We start from the raw sequence: 5,934 nt of genomic DNA on the forward strand, positions 1-5,934 counted from the left end.
AGATACTAGTCGCCTTTTTCCCCAGTCCCTTCTGTCATTGTCTAATAGGATCATAAACAAAGTGGACAAAGTGGCAGAAATGGTGGTTATGCATGGATTTGGCAATATGAACTTCCACTCACCAAGGCTGACCTGGCTGTGACCAGCTTTGAGTGCCAAGTTTGCCAGCCACTGAGACCAACATTGAACCCCTCATATGGCACCATTTTATATTGACTGATTACATTGGAGCTGGTGCCAGGTTAAATACATTGAACCATATTCATCCAGGAAGGGGCAGACACTTTATCACTTGAATAGACACTTACTCTGCATTTGACTCATCACTGGAATAGACACTTACTCTGGATATAAATTTGTCTTAATTGTACGCAACGCTTTTGCCAAAAATACCATCCATAGCCTTACAGAATGCCTTATTCACTGTCATGTCATTTCATGCAGCATTGCTTCTGATCAACGAGCTCATTTCACAGCAAAAGAAGTGTGACAGAGGGCCCATGCTCAGGGAGTCACTAGTGTAACCATGTGCTCCACCATCCATAAGAATATAGTTTGAAAGAAGGGTGGAACAGCATTTCGAAGACTCAGTTACAATGTCACCCAGGTGGCAATACCTTGCAAGAGTGAGACAAGGTTCTACAGAAGACTGTAGATGTTCTGAATCACTGTCCACTACATGCTACTCTTTTTCCAGTAGCTAGGATTCATGTGTCCAGGAATCAAGGGCTAAAAATGAAGTGGTGCTTTTCAACATTACCTCTACTGACGCACTAGCAAAACTTTGGCTTCTTCTTCCCACAGGTTTATGCTCTCCTGGCCTAGAGGTCTAGATCCAGAGGGAGAAATGTTCCATTAGGAAACACAACAATGATTCCATTGAAATGGATGTTAACACTGCCATCTGATCATTTTAGACTCTTCATGCCTATGAGTCAATTGGCCAAGAAGGGAATTAAGGTGTTAGCTGTACTGATTGATCTGAACGTTTAAGGGGAAATTGGACTTCTACTCCACAATGAACGTAAGAAAAAGTATGTCTGGAATACAAGAGATCCTTTTTGGGTGTGTTTTAGTATTACTATGCCGTATGATTAAAGTCAATATAAAACAACCCAGGCCAGGCAGGACTATGAATGTCCCAAACCCTTCAGTAATAAAAGTTTGGGTGACTTTGCAAATAAAGAATCATAATGAGGTAAAGTTCTTTCTGAAGGAAAGGAGAATACAGAATGGATACTAGAGGAAGGTACTTAAAAATACCCGCTAATTAACACAACTGAGGGTTCGGGGGGATCAGATAAGACCATATGATGCAATACAGAATCCAGAATTGTAATATTTCATGGGTATGTTCTTATTTTGTTACAAATACAATTGTGTATATATAAACATATTTAAGCAAATACTTGGCTTTTTTTCTCTCTTATTCCTTATCTTATACCATGATGTATTAAATATATATCAGTATTTACATATTGTTCATTTTACATCATAGTATTTAAATTTTGGACTATCAGAAGAGTAAATATCACTTAAAAACTTGACCATCTCTTCTGAGAAATAAATGAGTTTCTCCTCAGTTGTATGCAGAACAGTTGTACCATTGTAGGTAAAATCATGACCTTGTTATCCTCTTTACTTAGAGATTAAGTATGATTTAAGGAGATGTATATGGGTGCCAACTTAACAAGGGTTGGATATGTGATGGTTGATTTCATGTGTCAATTTCATTAGGTTAAAGATGCCTGGATAACTGGTGAAATATTATTTCTGGGTGTGTCTGTGAGGGTGTCTTCAGAAGAGATAAGCGTTTTAATCAAGAGACTACGTAAAGAAGATTTGCCCTCATCAAGGTTGGTGAGCATTATCCAAACCCTTAAGAGCATGAATAGAGATAGACTAAATTCTCTCTCTTCTTGAGCCAGGACATTTATCTTTTCCTGCTTTCAGACATCAGAGCCCCTGAAGTATAGCCCTTTGGAACTAGACCAGAAGTTACTCAATCCCTTCCTCTGGTTGTCAGGCCTTCGAGTTCTGACAGAATTACACTAAGTTTCCTGGTTATTCAGCTTGTCCATTGGATATCTTTGGCCTCCCTAATCACACAAGCCAATTCCCATAATAAATGTTCTATCTATCTATCTATCATCTATCTATCTATCTATCTATCTATCATCTATCTATCTATCTATCTATCTATCTATCTATCATCTATCTATCATCTATCTATCATATATCTATCTATCTAATCAGCTGTCTATATATCTATCTTGTAGCTATATCTTAGATCAATACATAGATATATAGATCAATACATTGATAGATAGATCCCATGTGGTCTGTTTTTTTTAATTTATTTTCTTTGTAGAGATGGGGCCCTCACCATCTTGCCCAGGCTGGTTTCAAACTGCTGAACTCAAACAATCCTCCTGCCTTGGCTTCCCAAAACACTGAGATTGCAGGTGTGAAACATTGCTCTGCCAAATTCTATTGCTTTTTACTAATATTTTTACTCACACAACAAATTCAAATGCTGCTCTCTTCCAGAAATGCCCTCATAGACATACCCAGAAATAATGGTTTACCAGCTATCTGGGCATTCTTTAGCACAGCAAATTGACACATAAAATTAACCATCACATCAACCACCAGGAAATTTGCCTTTTTTTACTTTGTTATAGTTTTCAACATTTTTTGTTTATTTTCTTTTTCTCAGTTTCATCTTTTATCTTTGCTATGAAGGAACTGATCTCTCCCCATTTATTTGACCTGGTCCTAAAATAAAACTGTGTCTCTACCATGTGATCCTATATCCCCATCCCAGTCACAGAAGCCTGGCTAAATAGTACACATAGAGGCACCGCTTTAGCATCTATTTTGCTTTCTGGCCTTCAGTCCACAAGAGAGATGATAACTCAGAGAATATTGTCCTGGTCATCTCAGAAGGAGACCATTGGTAATTCACACAGGGCATGCAGCATGTGAAGCAAAACTTTCCTTAAGAACAATAATAGAATGCTTGCCAAAACATAATAAAAGAGAGGTATATCATAGCAGCTAAGAAAGTACTTTAAAAGGACTAAAGAAGTGAGAGCATAAATATTAGAGAAAAAATATATGGCTGTTAAAATATGTAGACGTTAATTGGAGGCTTAATTATACTTACAAACAGATGATCGAATCAACAGTGACCAAACAAATTTTAATTAAAAAACTGTGCTTAAAATGCTGTGTTCATTATGAAATGTAAAAAATAAATGTACAGTCTGTAGTCTTTGACCATGAGAAACTTACAGTTTACTCACAGACCAGAAAGTATCCATAGAAAATTGAGAGGAGATGATAACAAATATAAACTGCATTAAATATACTGGGATAATAAAAACAGGCAGTGACTATATTGTGGTTAATCAGTGCAAGAAAATATGTCCTATGTAAATAAGGAATAACTTTTGTCTTCCTGATACAGTGATAAAGAAATGGAGAAAAATTTAGCAGCTTTCCTCCAGAAGAACTCTCAGAATTCCACTTGTGATTTTGCTAAATTTGCCCAAATTCAATATCAGGTTTAGAACTAAGACATTGTTAGTAGACCAGTGGCAGTTTCTTCTATTGATGTAGACTCATAGTAATCAAAGTATGAAGTTGATATGTAAAAATCCAGAATACTTTAACACTAATCTATAGTAACAAAGAACTATTATAGAGGCAAGAACATTTCTACTCCATATATCCAGCACATTATCTCAATGTTGGGAAGCCAAATTCAAATGATGAATTTTTCTTATGTGTAAATAATCAGAACAAAGGAATATGATGAATTGAATAATAATCTAAATTAGGCTTCTTCTTTCTTATTTTTCCTGATGCAACCATCTGACAATAGGAATGATATTGCCAATATTCAGGGACCAGGATAGTCTGATGTGTTTGCTAACTCCTTCTCTTTTTTTAGCAGAGCTTGGATGTGTAGTACAGATGTTTGTTTCTAAGGAACTAAATACTTTATATTTCTGTGGCTGACCAAAAACACTTCCAATTTAAATTTTCTATTTTGAAATGTTAAAATTTGTAATCAATTTATATTCTAGTCCATCAGACCTGGAAAATATTTTATCTTTTATGTGACTTTAAAACTTCCTTTTTCGACTTTAGGATTTAACTCCTAGAGAGTAAATTTATTTCTTTGATTTCTAGTATTTTGAGAGGTTGAGGTTCATATTTAATGAAGTTCCTAAATTTTTAATATATGTAAAAAATGCAAGATCTAAAATATAATATTAAGTCAATAATGTGCTTAGTCAAATGCCTTTCAACTGAGAAGTTCAGCATGCCATATGTGAATTTACTATGTAATTCTTAGAAGAGCCTAAGAGGCCGGGCGCGGTGGCTCAAGCTTGTAATCCCAGCACTTTGGGAGGCCGAGGTGGGCGGATCACGAGGTCAGGAGATCGAGACCACGGTGAAACCCCGTCTCTACTAAAAATACAAAAAAAATTAGCCGGGCGTGGTGGCGGGCGCCTGTAGTCCCAGCTACTCGGAGAGACTGAGGCAGGAGAATGGCGTGAACCCGGGAGGCGGAGCTTGCAGTGAGCCGAGATTGTGCCACTGCACTCCAGCCTGGGTGACAGAGCGAGACTCCGTCTCAAAAAAAAAAAAAAAAAAAAAAAGAAGAGCCTAAGAATGCTAGTTAGAATCACGTAAAAAGTAGACACACATGCAGCCATGATCTGCTTGGCTGGAAGCTCAGCAAGACAAATCCCATTTTTCTTGACTTTCATTCTGCAATTGCTATACCATAAATAACTTCTTTGTATGTTAGCTTTAAATATGCATACCCACTTATCCCATTATTCTTAACTTGTATGAACAGCTGGACTCATTACAAAAACAGAACTATTTTTTTTCCTACAGAGAATGAGATGAGAGAATAATTTAAAACATTTACGATGATATTTGAATGAAGTGGCAAATAAGCAAGATGTGGGTGCTTTTCCACGCTTTCTGTTCCTGTGTGACTTGCTTCCCAGTCAGCAGTGTGCTGTGTTCTTCTTAATGAAGCCCAAGTATTCTGTACTGCTTGCCCTATAATTTTCTGGACAGAGCAAGCTGTTGTCTGTGCCAAGAGAGAACTACACACTCCATTATCTTTTCAGTAGGCCTGAAAATTATTTGTTTAAAAATCTTTCCCACTGTTTTAGGAGTGTTTGCAAAAGTAATTGTTATAGATTTCCCTCTAATTATAATTTCAGAGTTTCCTCACATTCATTCTCTCTTATATTTCACCGAGAAACTCAACTTAAAGTTTAAAAATTACCTGTCTTTCATGGCTGTTTCTTGCCCAAGGGTTGTCCCTTCTTTATTCATCAATATTTTGTTTCACAAAATGCATTCAATTATTCCCTTGTCATTCTCATGAGAGCACTGCACAATGAATCTTCTGAGGAACAGATTGTACCATGCCCTTAATTTCTCTCTTCACTACCCACAAAATCACCATATAACAGTGCCAGAAATTTATCTACTACAGCATTTCATTGTCAATGTCTTTTAGCTTGAGGAATGCTATAATTTTAGGATATTTTTCAGCCACGTTTACCCAGTAACCATTTTTAAAGCATTTCATCATTTAGTACCCTAAAGAGTTCTACAATTTCAAGAGTGTTACAGAGATTCAGTTGTATTCAGTAGATAGACAATTCACATTATTTAAAACTCTAGCCCAGACTTTTAAATCTAATCGTTATTCTAGATCTATACAACTGCCAATGGAAAAAGAAAAAACAATTTGAAATAGTACTGATTATTATCATAAATTATATTTTCTCACCAGATTCCATTTTCTTTCTTTTTTTTTTTTTTTTTTTTTTTTTGAGACGGAGTCTCTCTCTGTCACTCAGGCTGGAGTGCAGTGGCGCAATCTCGGCTCAC

Source organism: Symphalangus syndactylus, chromosome 16, assembly GCF_028878055.3.
Source record: "Symphalangus syndactylus isolate Jambi chromosome 16, NHGRI_mSymSyn1-v2.1_pri, whole genome shotgun sequence".
Lineage (NCBI taxonomy): Eukaryota > Metazoa > Chordata > Mammalia > Primates > Hylobatidae > Symphalangus > Symphalangus syndactylus.